Consider the following 16412-nt stretch of genomic DNA (forward strand, 5'->3'; position numbering starts at 1 on the left):
CATACTTTCAAATAATAAGTACACAAGAACTATATAATCTAAGAATATAACTAATATAACTAAGAATATATAATCTCTTTCTACCTAAGAGAGCTTTACATCATGCAATTACAACTTAGTTCAATTAAAAACGTTCTTGAAACAAGTACAGCGTCTTTTAGATCCACAAAGCTAATTTAAGGAGCCAGTGGGCATGATGAGGTCACAAACCAAGGAAGGCTGGCTGGGAATTAAAATGAAGGTCACAGATGAGTGACTTTATTTTTGGCTGGACTTTCTTAGCAGGGTGTTTCTTCATTACATCATCTGGGTGCAGAGTAAGGCAGATCAGCCCTTTTGCAAAGTGACAGAAAGGCTGTATTATGACTGCATCATCCACATCTAGCCTCCTAAAACAGGGCATGAATTTGGGGGTTTCTGACCATCCACCCTTCTAATCCACTCCGCTCTTTGAGAGGGTCCAGTACTCCAGAGAGAAGATGACTTTGCTTGAAGGATTAGTTGGACTGACAGGGCTGAAGACCCAGGCAGACTGTGTGTCTCCCATACCAGTGCATCCAAAAACCTGCCATGGTGCTGGTTGTGATTCTTCTGTCTGTCAGGCTGCAGGAGCTGCTCCTGCAGGAAGGGCAGCAGGGACCATGTCCCCACCCATGGGAACTGTTCCCCAGGGCTGAACACAGGGGCAGAGGCCAGGCTGGTAACAGAGCCCATGGGCAGCCCCAGACATGGTGAGAGCATCAGCCAGTCCAGGGTCCAGCCAGAGAGCTCAGCCAGGAGCAGCAGGAAACAGGTCAGAGATAGGCCCTGTCTTTTACTACTGTCAAGCAGCTCAGAGGATGTTACCACAGCTCATAGAGACATTGTGATCCAGACTCAAAAAAAATGACTTGATTATAATTAACAGGTCCATGTTACATATCTGTGGGGAGAAGTTTCATTTCTTAGGTGGCTGAATGTGCAGGTTAAGATAAACTTCAAGCAACTCTCAGGATGCTATCTTGCTCCTTACAAGCTATTTTTTGCAGGAATGGGTAAAAATGAGTAAGTACGACCAACTCCAATGCTATTTCACTGCTCTTGACAAATGAATTTTGGTCATAATAATCATAATTGACCCTCTGTTTGTATGACTGTATTTTGGATGAAGACATGAACACATTTTCATAGCATCCTTGTCTGTCAAGTTTGGTGATCCTGATTCTACAGATGAAGAAACAGCACATTTACCCCAGCAGACTTTAGACAGTGAAACAGACTCCAGCTTCTTAACCACGTATGGGTCTTGTCTACATTAGGCTCATGCAACAGTGAAAGAATTCAGGAAGGATATATGTAAGGAAACTAATTATTGTAGCAGTTATGTAATATGGACTTTTCAAAAGGCAGCTTCAGCTATTCACCTATAAAAGAGAATATAATCACAGTGTGTCACTACCCTGAGAATCACATAAATACAAAGTGCAAGGTTTGTGAGCTCAATTCTATCCTCATACTCCAGGCAGTTCTTACTGATTGTTTTCCTCTATGCTGAGAACTCATCTGACTTTTAAGATTCTTTTTAAATAAAGCTAAAGAATTCATAAGTGATGATGTTACATCATGAGACAATGCTCAAAATATGTACCTGTCATAAACTAATAGTGTAATTAAAAAAATCAGATCTATTTGAACATATTATGGATAGAATATATGACCATGTTGAAAACAAATGTAACTGATATTTAGAGCATAATTCTACTCAAATTTCTATTCAGATGAAACTTCCACTATTTATGAAGCTTGAAAAATAAAAATTTAAGGAGTGCATGTTATGAAAATCTGGTTCTCATTTGTGTCAGTTTTTCCATTAATCAATTCCATTAATCAATTGTCCAGACTTGTTTCCATTGTACTCCCTTAGACGATTCTTCCAATTCTGTGCCTGTCTTCACTTCTGAGTGGAATCTATATGACAGAAATGGCTGACTTCTTTTTAAATATCCCATTTCACACTGAGGAGCATAACTGTAGGGTTTGAAAAAGATTGGCCTAAAAGTTGATGCATTTCTTGGTTTGTTTAAGAAAATCTGTGGGTTCACTATGCAGAAACAACTGCAGAAAATCTATTTGATTTCTTCAGAATTGTTGAACCTGTTTCTCCCAGACTGAGATAAAGAGGTTTACAAAAAGATTCCTGGATGCTTCCCACTCAGGCTATAATATCATGGGAAGGTGAGACACATTAATGGATTAATGGATGCAGAAAGTAACCTTAGTCCTACCATGTTGTCCTCAATTTGTTACTCATTATAAGGTGCCTCTAAAAAAGAGAAAGAAGCTGAGATTAAGTATCTGGTCCTACACCCATCTATCAGAGAATATTTCTACAGCTCAGTCATGACTACATGTGCATGTCAGGAAGATGAAATCACCAAGGCATTCACTCGCTCATGAAATCTTGGGACTGTGGGATTAAACAAATAATAAAATTTACTCAGCTGTAACAGTCTCCACTGAAAAAGCTGGTAGATAATAGTGAAAATGTTTAAAATTACCACATATATGGAATCTGCCTAAAATGTTTTTACACAAATATAAAATTCACAGCACTAGGCCAAATCAATAGCCATGAGACTGTGGTGTACTGAAGGGTGCATTGTCAAGGAGGAAACCCTACAGGCATGCTTGTCCCCCCACTGAAACTGCTTGAAGGAGAAGTTTGTCATTTCTTGTCATTTCTGGGGTGGCAGCCAGGCTCAAGCAAGCCCTGCAGTGAGTACAGACAGTGAAGAGTTATGCATCTCCTCCTAATGTGATCATTTAGGTCATGCCCAGAGGAGTCAGTCAGGATCACAGGTTCTCTTACTGAGCTCTGTACAGGTGTGTGCTATATATGAGCCCTTTCCACATCTTCTTTACTAAGAAATAAATCTCAATAAATATCTTTAACACAGTCACTGTGTTTTCTCAGTGGTCTCCATGTGTATACATTCAGATAATTCTGAATGGATAAGGGTGTTTTTTGTTAACCATTGACATAATCTTTAATCCTATTTCAGGAATTATGAGAATTTGAACAGTGCCTGAAATTTGTGTAGTTACACAATAAAGTGAAAAATGTCACCCAAAAGAAATTATCTACTATTATTTATGAAGTTTATTCAAGGAATAAATTTATTCTAAATATATATGTAGCATGCTTTCTCTATGCAGATAGGAATTTTACATGGGGTTTCAGTTGTTTTAAATATCAGTTTTGTTTTGCACCAGTTGCTTAGTAAGCCAGAAAAGTCCTCATTTTTGTACTAGATTTGTGAGTATTACTGGAACGTGTCTTTTGTGACTTGTTCTTCCCCATAGATATAATTTGATTGGTGTGATGGCACTTCCTTGTCTAATTTTCACAGTGTGCTTGCTATTTTACCTTTTCATTCTTTTTTTCCCCTCAATCTGTGGCTTACTATCAGAGTGAAAAAAATGTTTGCATGACATCAATCTAAGCTACAATTTTCACTTATGAACAGGTAGTCCATTCCATCTGAGTGCAACTGCTCTCAAGACTCCTTCAGTGACAACTTGATAGATCAGTTCCATTGATGAGTTTGGTGTTTCTTTCATGACCACTCCCACTATCAGCATCATTCTGATATGGTGATATCACATCAAATGGAGCAACAGTGTTTTTTCAAGGAGTAATACATTCTGGTTAGAAATACAATGGCTATAAACCTAAAAATGTTTCTACCCCATCAGCTGCTTAGGCAGGGGTTAGTTCCTTTTCATTTTTTTCAAAAGTGATCCTCTCTTCAACAAGCTTCCTTTTTTCACTCCCATCCTGGTCTAAATCCTTGTGGCTCAACCAGGAATTCATAAGTCTTTATTACCTCAGGCACTCCTCTTTCTGCTTTCATCGAGTGTTTATTTGTATGGTAATACCTTAAACCACTGCTAAACAATTTATCATAATATAATGGCATTTTCTTTATGTTATGTCCCTGTTCTTGTACCTTATCTCTAGTTTGATTGTTCAGATTGTAAGCTCTTAGCTATTGCAGCCACAATTTCCAAGGGGGATTGGTTATTTAATTGTAGTTTTTAACCTAAGAGGGCTCAGCCTAGAGGTTCACAATGAGCTGTAGCACAGCCCTGCCATTATGTCATACCAGGCTGTGTGAAATGCAGTTGTTGTCAGTAACGGCCAGGGAAAGGCAGATTCTTTCCAAAACTAACCAACATTACTGAACTTGCACCTCTTGCATTTCCATTTGAAATACTTGATGAGGAATTTCCCATATTCCCAAATATTTGATGGAAAATTTCCCAATTTTCCATTGCTGTTAGGAAGCACTAACAGCAATGCTCCCCGATCACAAAGGAAGGGAAGCACAGGGAGATCTTTAGAGAACGTTAGTTCATGATCATTTGGAAAAACCAGAGCAATGACCTACCTGCAGCAGGAACCAACAAAATGGGGTGTTTTGCTTCCCCTTCTTCTACATCTGCAGCCACTATGTCTAAAAGCTCCCTGCTGCCCACCAGCACAAGCACTTTACACAGAAAAATATGCCTCTATCACATCACCATCCCTATCTACTATGTCTTGTCACAGTTTGTCCTCAGTGGGATAGCACTTTCCCAGACCCTGACGGGCACCTTGGCAAGGCTTTGCTCAGTCTCTGTAGAGGACTCCAGTCTTACTCTTTAACTCTACCACTTAATTCTGCTATAGATACTTCAGCTTAGTGGTGACAGTATGAAGAGTCTGGCAAGAGCTGATTCATCTCTGCTGCTAAGTCGTGCTATTATGTAGGCTCCACTTGCCCCCAAAGTTCTTGTCTATATCAGCATTCAAAGCCATGGCTGAGGTGACATCTGCTCAGACAAGTGCCTTGCTCTGGCTGCAACCATCCTGACTGTGATGCCTATGGGCTTTGTAACCCTTTATAGCCAAATAATCGGGCCTGGCAAGGCACCACTGGAAGGAGCCAGGGTGAGAATTGAAATGAGTAGCCAGGAATTACAGTCATGAGCCACAGTTTGACATGCCAGTAGAGCTGTTATTCCTTTCCCACAGATACGGGTTTTGGGTAAGGGAGGAAAGGGGAACAAAGAAATCCTCCAGGAAAGTGCTCAAACCCAGCAGTGATACCTTCTCTCTTACCTGAGGCCCTTTTTTTCACCGCTGATCATTGTTGGCCAGTCATTTCAGCAGTGAGAAAACAGTTCCAGCTGGCTCCATGTGCATTGTGGCAAGAACTCAGGAGAGCATCTCTAAACGCATCTCCTTGGCCCTTACCTGTATTTACCCTCAGTCCTCAGATGAGACAGAGTGATCTCAGGAGCTGCAGGCCACAGGGCTTACCTATTAGCATGGTTTTTCTCTGCTTTACCATAAGGGTTTGTTTGCCTTATAATAAAGATGGAGCTGATTAAACATGTCTGAGCCTGGACTAGTATGTCATCACAACCTTTGGAACTGGCAGCATCAGAAAATCCTCCACACCCCAGGTGAATCTTCTCTTACTGGCACAGTTGTACCTACCCTGCTTTGCACAGCACTGACATGAATCATAAATCACTTTCTGGGTAGACATGCTGATGTGCTGCACAATTGTAGAGTGGCTGCTCCTCTCGGGCTGGATTTTCCCTGGTGAACAACTCTGGCAGCTCCTGCTGCGAAAGCAGAATGCGTCAGCCCTGCTCTGCTGCAGCGAGGGATGTCGAGCAAGCAGCTGCACCGCTGTCGATTGCATGCTGTGAGAGGAGAGGCCATTTGCATGGCCGTGTCCTGTCCCTTCCTGAGCATAGGTTTTATCCTAAAAATTCAATAGGGTTTGCAGTTGTTAGAGAGCAGATTTCAGCATTTGATCACAGAAGCACAGGACACAAGGCTGGAAGGGACCCCACAGTCCCAAGCAGAAGCCAGTGTGCAAGACTTTGGGCACTTAAGGAAACTGCAGCTGCTCACTGGCAAAGGCCAACGTGGTTAACCTGTGACCAGCAGCTTTTCACACTCCAGAGGCTGGGAAGAGCCCACATGCCTACATCTGGCTTCTGCATCTCCCTAGGGGTCTCAAGCAGGAAGCAAAAGCCATCTCTTCTGGATGTAAAAACACAGCAAAGGCCTTAGATGCCTGGAGGGAGTGGATGTACAGCCAGGGTGGGACTGAGTCTGCCCTGAGCTGCTCATTCGTGGAGGATATACAAAGGACATGGAGCCACCACTGCAGAGCACAGCACAGGTTTCCTGTGCACAGGACCAGTAAACACCAGCTCTGCACCATAAATGGTGCCAGTCCCTGCCTCTGTTTTCACTGAGGTAAGGCAGGAGTATAAATGACCATGGAGAGTAGGAACTTGATCCTGCTGACTGTGAGGATGGGTGGGACAGCCACCACACAATTTCCCTCTCCTTGTAGTAGAGTTCTTGTCATGCACAGAAATGCTAACAGGTACTTCAGCCTTCTGAGACTCAGACCTTCTTCCTCAAAGGGCCAAAAGAGATCAGTGGCTCCTCTGTGGGCTAAGGGTCTGAAGACAGTGCTGCTCTTCATCCTTTCTGAGCAGCTGGACCATACAGCCACATGGTTTAGAAACAGGATCTCCTGTTTATTTTAAGGGGGTGGGGGAAGCTAACCAGGCTACAGCAGCAGCCAGGGCCTTATGTTTCCAGATCCAGAGACACTGTGCTTGAAGGGCAGCCCTGGGGACTCATTACATGAAAATTCTGGTATTTCGGGAGACTACCAGTTACAAATGCCAGCACTGTCCTCTGTCACTCAGAACTTGAATTCTCCACAGTGATTTCAAGGTGAAAATAACTGTGGCCTATTACATACTTCCTGAACATCCAGTATCTCTTTGGAGACCCTGTGATTCCCTCATGTGAATAACCAGTAAAGCCTGGGATGGAAAGAACTGCATAGATCTTCATAAGCCCAGACATTTATGTGTACAGAACAGTTGCTAAAAATTCCAACACCAGAGGTTTCCAGAAAAAGGGAAATGATTGCAGTCACTGAAAGAAAAGAAGATGCAGGTGTCCTTCCAAAAATCATATAATAGTTAAGTTTGCTCTCTATTGATTTATCCATTTGGCTCATAAAGACAAAATTAATAAAACTTTTTTTTACAAGAAATATTTTAAACAGTTTAAAAAAATTATCTTTCTTCTCTCAGGTCCCTCCCTGACATAAATATTACATTCATAAATCTAGCCTGTGATAAAATCCTCTTCTAATTTATAGGATCGAGTCCCCAGAACTGCCTGTGAAGTTTTGCCAACTCTCCAGCTAAGCCTGTGAGTGTTTCACTCCAGTTCTTGTGGATTGCTCCACTCCTAAATGAGTTTTAAAGTGTTGTGCCTCTGGTGATTTTTCATGAGCCTTCCTCAGGCACAGCTTTCATAGAGTTTCATTTAAAAAAAAAAAAAAAAAAAAAAAAAAAAAAAAAAAAAAAAAAAAAAAAAGCATTTAGTGCTACTAATGTAGAGGCAATTTGCCAGTCTCTAAAGAGAGACGTTTCACATAACATCCTGTCCTATTTCACCAGCCTCTTTATCACCTTGATATTGACAGCAAACAGAAGAGTGTATGATGGGAATAACTTAACAAGCTGCCCTTACCAGTGAGTTTGACTCGAACCCAAAATTCTTCGGCACTTGCACTACTGACAAGCCTGGAATCTGAACCATGAGACCAATAAATATTGTCAGATAATTCCAAGATCCAAAGATCTTGGGCAGGACAGACTGGGAATGAGATCCATCACACATAATGTATAAATCCTGCACTCCAGTTTCCTCAGAAGACAGGCTACCTCCCAGCTTGCCTTGCTCATTTCAATTTCCTGCCATTCAAAAATCCTTTTAAAATTACAGAGTTCTTATTGTCAAATCATGAATAAATAGTATAACTTCTTATGCCCTCTAAGAAATAATTTCCCTGTATATAATTTGATTAAAAGAGCATTGACTTATTATGGAAGAAAAATGTACTGAGAATTTAGAGTCAGTTTGATCCTTATCATTACCTATAAATATCTTTGGACATGACTGTTACCTGTGTAAAACAGTCCCAGCAGTTCTGCCAAGCTTTCAAGTAGCCTGGCTGATACTTCATTCTTCAGTTCCAACTTTTTTTTTGTTTTCTTCTTCCTTTTTCCTTTCAACTTTATACTGTCAGTGTCTAGTATGGTCAACAAAGTTGACTGAAGGCCAAGTGTCCTTTTACACATCTGCAGACTCATCCCCATTCCCCTTCAAACCTCCCAGCTCTCCTGAACTAAAAGCTCTCCTGCTTTTGGTAACTGGAAGCCTCCAAGCTTCCAAAGACCTTTTCTTCAGACATATCTCCATCCTCTCAAAATGCCCTGATTGATGCTGTCTGAAAGGCAGAGAAGGCAGCATTTGTTACATTGTTTCCCCAGATGGCTATTGAATCAGAAAGGATGGAATGAAATCTTGGAAAGCCTGCAGTTGGATTTTCCAGTTTTAATGGGGTTAGAGCAGAAATGAACTGGCAGCCCTGGATATGGCTGGTGTCCCACATGGGCTGGTGAGAGGCTCCCCTGCACAGGAGTGCAGCTGGTGCAGCCCACCTTCTACATCCCATCTAGATAATAAAATTAAGGGTAGGAGGAACACCTCCAGGGTCAGAACCACTGATCTGGGATAAAAAATATACCCCATACACTAGTATGGGGTATAAAATATAATCTCTCATACTACCCTTAAAAATCTTTAAATCAACTTTATATATGTCAAATATGTAAGACAACCAAAGAACAAAATTTAATTATAAAAGTATTACAAACCCTACCAATTTTTTAACTTGATAGTCCTTCAGTAATGGATACAATAATGTTCCTCAGGTCAGATTTTTTTCATCACTGAACCTAGCAGTAGCAGAACTCCTACTGATTTCATCTGACAGCACAGTGTACTCATGTGGCCCATGAGTAAAGCTACACTGCAGGTCTCAAACTTCCAGCGTTATCAAATCCTGCATCTCTGCTGCAAATCTCAGTATATTTAGGAAAGAAATATAAAGCTCTTAGACACATATAAACAGAGGAGACCAGCTTTTGTTTAAAAGATTAAACAGAAACATAAACTTGGCTCTCCAGCTTGCAGAAGGAAGTTTCAAAGGTTAAGATTCCAAACTGGTTGTCAACAACATAAAACATCCTGTTCTTCAGCTGTCTTTATTTTTGGGTTTGTCTCATTAAGAGTCCACACATAGAACTGCAAAACTATGTTCCTAAAGGATATGCATGTGGCAGGCATCCAGTGAATAGTTTTCCCTATAAAAAGCTGAATTTGGAAGCATGGCAAGAGTCCCCTAATCACTGCTACCCCATTTGGTTTATGAGTGGTGGCCAAGAACTTTGGCCATGCAGAGCAGACTTTGGGAGGGTTTGGATGTTAGCACTAATTACACAACATACCTGGATTCAGTCAGCCTGTGTTCATTATACAGGAGTGATATCAATTCCCTAAGATCCCACAGCCTTTATAAAATATCAAGAACTTAGGGGTAGGAATACTATTTCTATTAACTTTTTTGTCCAGTATGATTTTTATTGCCTTTTTAGACCACTTTGGCAGTAAATATCCTCCTAAAGGCTTTTGATACTTCCCCTGAAAGTGCAGAAGTCTGGCTGTAAATGTGAATGAGGTCCAGCCAGTCCAAACAAAAATGCAAAAAGAAACCAAATACTTTTAAGGTTTAATCACCTTTAGCATAAATCTGCCCCATACAGGAGCAATAACAGCATGTTTCCAGCCATCCAACACTGGATTGTTTCTCCAATTGTCCCCTTTAATTAGCCATTCTGTCCCCTGGTGCTCTTGTTTTATTACCTCAGTTGTAAACAGGACATTATTCAAGACTGTTTCAGGCTAATTGCACTACAAATATTAAGGGCCTGGCTGTTAAGTGGTCATAAATGAGACTTTGTAACTACTGAATGGTTAATAAAAATAATGAAATGCAATTGTTCCATGTAAATACAACTGAGCAGTGTAATATTTTATAATGATGACTATTTAATTGGAATTCAGGTTCAGCAATTTTGGATTTCTGACAATATCACCATCTCTATAGCAACTGGCCTTTGAGAACTAATTTTATATCTTTCTGCCTTCCCAAGGAATTCTGTGCTACGTTCAAACCCAGATACACAAACTGAATGCACCTAGACCATCAGCTGCTTTGAGAAGCTCAGTCTTGGCTCCTCAACATAAACATCTTTCTTAGATCATCAGAGCCCAGAGGCAATGGGCACCTACAAAAATTGTGGGCTCTTTTGATTCTCAGCATCTCTAAAAAGGACTAAATCTGCACTGTGATGTAGAAATAGATTCTGATCTTTACGTGGTTAAGACCCAGTACTCCAGAGAGTATTTTGAGTAAGTTCTGGAGCATAGTAAGGAAGAAATCCTGAATGTGAGCAAGATTACTTCAGACATTAATTCAGGACTGCCTGTGAGCTCAGAGATATTCTGATGTGTTGTCAAGGTGCAGGTGTGGCCAGGTTTGCTCGGCCCAGTTCCATCAGCTTTCATCCCACCATTCACTGCAGTGTTCTGATATGACAAACACAGGCTACGTTTTTTCCTAGAAGAGTTTGGTGTGTTATGCAGTAAAGCAGTGGGGGATGGAGAGACAGCTGTGTCACAGATGTCCCAGGCAGAAAAATAAACATCCAGAGCCACAGAGCAATAAGGGTGCTGTGGTTTGTAAAGTTCCCTAGCATGTGCTCTAAGGCAAAATGTGAATGTCAGCAAGGGGATAATGCAAGCAGTAAAATACACATTTCAGTGACTATCACTAGTGAAAATGTTCCTCAGGTTATCCTGCCGTAGAACAAATTAGTTGACGACTAATTAAGTAGCGACAGCTCCTGAGCCCATAATCCCTGTCAAATTCCACCAAGTGAGGAGTGAGGACCTCTCCCACAAGTCATTATACAAACAAACAATTTAACACGTTGTTCTATTGTATTCAACCCAAAGCTGTTGCAAGCAGAATATTTCAGTGAGCAAACCCAAGTATCTTAAATCAGAAACGAGATAGCTCAAAGGGCTAGATAAATCCCCAATATAAACATTTCGACTGGGAGTTTCATTTGTGGAGTGACTTGTTGTAACTCTGACTAATTGGTTTGTAAATTTTGCTGTGGATTCTTTTTCTCGTCTTACCTACATTTTGCTAGCAAAATCCTAACAAGCGTTCAGCTCCTAATGTTATCAACTAGTTGCTACAAGAAGCTCTGACCTTTCAAACTCCATAATCCTTAGGGGAAGAACAAACTCTTCTGCTCCACTAGCTAAGAAGGCCACTTTTTAAAAATTAGAATTGTATTGAATGGTGTAAAAATCACAGTCTCAGCTTTTAGTTACCATTCCCATTGATTCCTGTATTAGGAAGGATATAGGTGCTACAAAAAAGAATATGACCTACTTTTTCTTCCTGGAGGAAATTTACTTGACACTTGGCCTAATATGAATATCAAACACAGTGCAGATTTAATCCCATTCCCACAAGTTACTGCAAAGGGAAAGAAAATGTGATCGTGAAGCCCAAAAATATGTGTGTTACATTGCTTTCAGGACTTCTTGAATAATCACAGAGCAATTCTTCACATAGCTATCCTCAAAAACCCTTCCAAAAATAGGAACAGTCACACAGAGAGAGACAAAGCATCTGATCAGTAGAAGTTCCTGACTTTCACGATTTTCCACAGGAGTAAAATGAAACACCTCTAGTGATCTGTGTCCAAGTGATTTGATAGCATGAGGAGCCTTTGTCAGAGCGGGAAGTATGGCCACTCCAGTGCCAAGTTAATCACATACCCACTGGACTGCCTTTCCTTACCCAGAGCTCACATTAATTCAGGTTTTGGTGTTGCTGTTACAAATACAGTTAATAACTTTAAAATGAATTAATAAAGAACAGGATCTCCTGCAGAGTTTTCGTATCTAATTAAGTGGTGGCAGGGGAAGCGCATAGTGGAATAAGAAATAATTGAAACAAGGAACCTTTCTTTTTTATCAAGCTATTTAGCATTTTGGCATTCTTCCAGATACATTTCCTATAATTGGAAACATTAAATTGCCTGATTTAAATCTGCAACCCCCCGCTGAAGCACACAGTCCCATTGAAGGCTACGGCACTGGTCACGAGTGCCACGGTCAGGCTCTAGCTCGAGAGCAAGTTGTGGGGATACAATGCTGTTAGGTTCTATGAAAGAGCTAAGTGAGGGGTTTTTTGCAAATAATAGTTTCCTGGAAAATACTGTTTCAGTAATAGCCATATATAATGTAAGTAACCAAAAAAAATTGAAAATTTATCTTGACGTTTCAATTTCAAGAGCATACAAACGTAATATTTTGTATAGAATATACAAAGTATTTTCTTTTTAACCTTTAACCTCCAAGTCCAACCACCATAAAAATGTATTATTTAGGGTTGAAAGAAATGTGTTGGTAATTTCTGAGTAATTTCTTTTTTCTTCCATTTAAGTTCACCAAAAAAAAAAACATATTTTGTTTCAGATAAATACAATCAGTTTGGGGGGTTGGGTTTTTTCGGGGTTTTTTTTGTTTGTTTAGACAAACAAAAAAGTCAATTACTATACAACTCTAAGCCTGATGCTGATAAGAAACCCTTCTAGTAATGCTCCAGGTGCAGTAATGTGCTGACAGATATTGTGTAAACAGGGTGCTGTTGTATGTGAGGAGATGTCTCCAGTGTCCATTCAACCCCTGACTTCTCTATCTGTGTTATGGTCCTTATGCCTTCAACTCATATTCCAGGATTTGTGTCATGCATCACAATTCCTTCTTTCTCTTCTGTCAGGGCAACAGCACCATCAAACCCTGTCCTCTCAACAAATTTCACCCTGTGCCTCCCATGGACTGATCTGTAGCACAAGTTCATGGAGTGAGTCAGGATCAGACTTCAGAATTATTGCCATGAGATGTGGGGGAAAATGTCCAAGAAAGAGGGAAGAGTCAAAGGTGAAAAAGAAAAATACCTAACAGTAATAAAGATAGGCTATAAATGCCAGCCACATGAAGATCAAGAAAGAAATCAGGGAAGTGTTTGTAAGTAAATATGGAAAGATGAGTGGGAAGAGTGAGGACAGCAGCAGCAAGGAAGGCATGCACCCTTTCAGACAGATGGCCATGGCTTTGGTGAGTGAATCTTCAAGATGGGTGTTCCCTGTACTGAAAGGGGTGAACAAGAGTCCCAGCAGGGAACCATGCACTTTATGTCTCTCCAGATTATCCCAGAGATTGTGACCTCACCAGCACATCACAAATGCTGCTTATTTAATGAATTTCTTTTGCAGGGAAGAGGTATTCCTGTGAATGGGCAGAGTGAGAAGCTAGTTTTGTAGCTAATTAAAGGACTGTATTGAGGACTATATTATTTATCCAAAAGTTTGGGTTTAATGTTCATGGCATGTCACTAGATTTTAACACTGTCAAGTCTGGTAAAAATATCTTCTAATTATTATGGATAGTACCTAAAACAACAAATAGTAGAAATCTCCAAATCTCCTATATTTCTTATGAGGAAGAGGTCTGTGAAGGAAGCACTGAGAGAAGAGACCTGGGCTTCTGTACATAAGCAAATTAGATCATATGTAGATCTTTACTCTAAATTAAATTTAGAGTAAAGACAAGAAAAATCACTGTTTTCATATAGAAAATAATTTCAAGCTGAAGTCTCTGCCACTAAAAAAAAAGTTTAAAAAAGGTAAAAATACTGCTGGCTTGAAAAAGGAGGATAAAAGTTGCTCTGTCGTTGGTCTCTCCAAGACTTATTTTGCTTATTTTTACACATACATTTTTGGGGTATCTCAGGAGACTGCTTACTGAACTTCTTTTCTGACCCTGATGATCTGCTGTTGGAGATAATAAAAATAATAACCCAGTAACACCTTCAGTATTTCTATCTTAGCTCTTCATCTCATCCCAAAGAAGGACCTGGGTAGTCTGCTCCTTTCTCACTTCTCAGATTCATGGGTTCTTTCTCACTTGTGCATCAGCTCTTCTTCCCTGGTACCTCTGAGAAGGGTACTGCCTTCCATATGTCTTGGCAGGTAAGGAGTGCTGCTTGGAGATATTCTAGCTCTGAGGGGCCCTTCCAGCTGTGCTTTTGAGTGTTTCTGGGAAGAAACATTTCATAGGTTCATACCACTGCAACATGCAGACACTGGGAAACCATTAATCCATTCAATTTGCTAAAAGCAAAATTGATGGTTTCTAGAGATACAGCTGCTGATTTTGCAAAACCCCAACTCCCCACTGGAGAGTGAGGGCATGACCAGAAATGCAGCATGGGCACAAAACTCCCCCATCTTGGTATTTTGTTTGTTATACGAGCAGTCTGCTTTTCTGTGAGATTTTTAGCATGCCCCATTGAGTTTCTGCAATATTCAGAAATAGCTCTTATGAAACTGCATAGTCTACAGCTGAAGAAGGAAAGGTGCTTTATCTACTGTTACCCTTGCTTTCATCTTCCTACGTTGTGTTAAAATAAAGAAGTGTACAAGTGCACATATGTCAGAGACAGCTTTTCCTGAAATGAACCCACAATTCCCACATTTGTCAGTTCCTTTGAATTTCAAAGGATAACCTCGAAGAGCACCAGCAGGAAAAAGTGATATGGTTAAATGGTCAATACCTACAAGCTTATAATTCCAAGTTCATCTTTATACATACATATTATTATATACATTACATGGGTGAGGTAGGGGAAGAGAATGGCAGAGGGAATGATTTTGAGAGCCTTGGGTTTTTCTTTTCAGAGCTCATGGGAATCAAGTCATTGAGCTTGACAATACTTACAAGTCCTTTCTAAAGAGTTGTGTTCACCTTGTCACTTCTGTATTTTCGCAATATTTTCGCATATAGACTTTTAGACCAACCTTTGTTATTTCCTAAGCTGATCACACCCATGCAAAGCAAAAGTGATTTAGAATCTGTAGTTAAACATATCTTGAAAAGATATGTTGAGTTTCATCTACTACTTAGCAAAAAACTTGCTCCAGGGCTTCAACAAGGATCTGGGGGTGGTAGAACCACAGTGGTGCTGCAGTTTGCTGGGAGGAGAGGCTGTATTGGGGGTCACCTCAAGCATCGTACTGGCTCTCCAAACAGGAGTTGGCAGGGGCCACGAAAGACATCATGGACTGCAGCTCCTTGTAAAAGAGGGCAGGAGGCCTCAAAATACACCTGTAACTGTAGATTCTGGCTTTTCAAATGGTAGCAAGTTAAAGGATAAATTCTGTTTGTAGCTTAGGTCTATGATGGGAAATAAAATAGAAACTGACCTTTAGTAAAGTGTCTCAAATAAAAATTCCTTATACCTGCAAAAACCTAGAACGACTGCTTTTCTGCTTTCGTCATGTAAGCGTGTTTTCCTTAACTGTTCCAAAATATGACATCCTAGGAACATTACTAGATTTTTCTGCTAGAAAGTATAAAGCATATATTTCCTTTAACAGAAGTTAGTTTGATAGTCAGTCTGGATGACAGAATACAGGTGAATATCAATGCCAGGAGCTCCTTCATCTGTTCAATTCAAAGCCATCATTTATCATAGTTTATTTTCTGTTATAAGCCTATGCTGCTAAAAAGACCCAAATATTAAAAAAAAACCCGAACCAAAACCAACAACCAAACAAAAACCAAAACAAACAAAAACCAAAATAAACAAACAAAGACTAAAACACATCACACAACCCCCAAACTCCAATTACTGAAGCAGAGAAAGAAATTAATCTTTAGAGCAGAAAAATTCAGCCAAGAAAACATAATTCTGCAGTTTCCACTAAAAGTTGCTAATTATATAAAAGGAATTATATGGTCATCCATGCATCACTGTACCAAAGTTAAATCATCATCATGTGTTTCAGAATTTTATTCAAACCCAGAGACTACCAAAGGGGAAAGGGATGCTGTCAAAAAGGAATAGGCATTATCCCCTTTAAGACATTTGAGATATATGTTCTTTAATTAGGTTAGAATCAGCTTGTTGCAACTGAGCATTTTGGGAGCTGGTAATATTGCCACCACTCATATATCGTCTCACTCAATTATCCAGCTGAATGAAGGCACTATCTCATGAAAATTTGCTTCCTTCTGATTTTACTCAGGTTAATAACTCTGAAAATGTCTTTGCGTACATAGATATTTCCTTCTGGGTTTATAAGTGTAAGAATGCAGTGCTCTCAATAACAACAATTATTTTTAAACCGTGGATAATGTTTAATATACTTACCTCTTCAGCAGAACTGTGTCTTCATGACTGTTGTTTACAAGAAAACATCTGTATGAAGGTGATTGTGAGGGGAAAGTGAAAACCTCCAATTCTCTCTAAGAGCAACATCTGCTGGGTTTACTTCAGGCTTTG

The sequence above is a fragment of the Prinia subflava genome, chromosome 2 (genome assembly GCF_021018805.1).
Source record: "Prinia subflava isolate CZ2003 ecotype Zambia chromosome 2, Cam_Psub_1.2, whole genome shotgun sequence".
Lineage (NCBI taxonomy): Eukaryota > Metazoa > Chordata > Aves > Passeriformes > Cisticolidae > Prinia > Prinia subflava.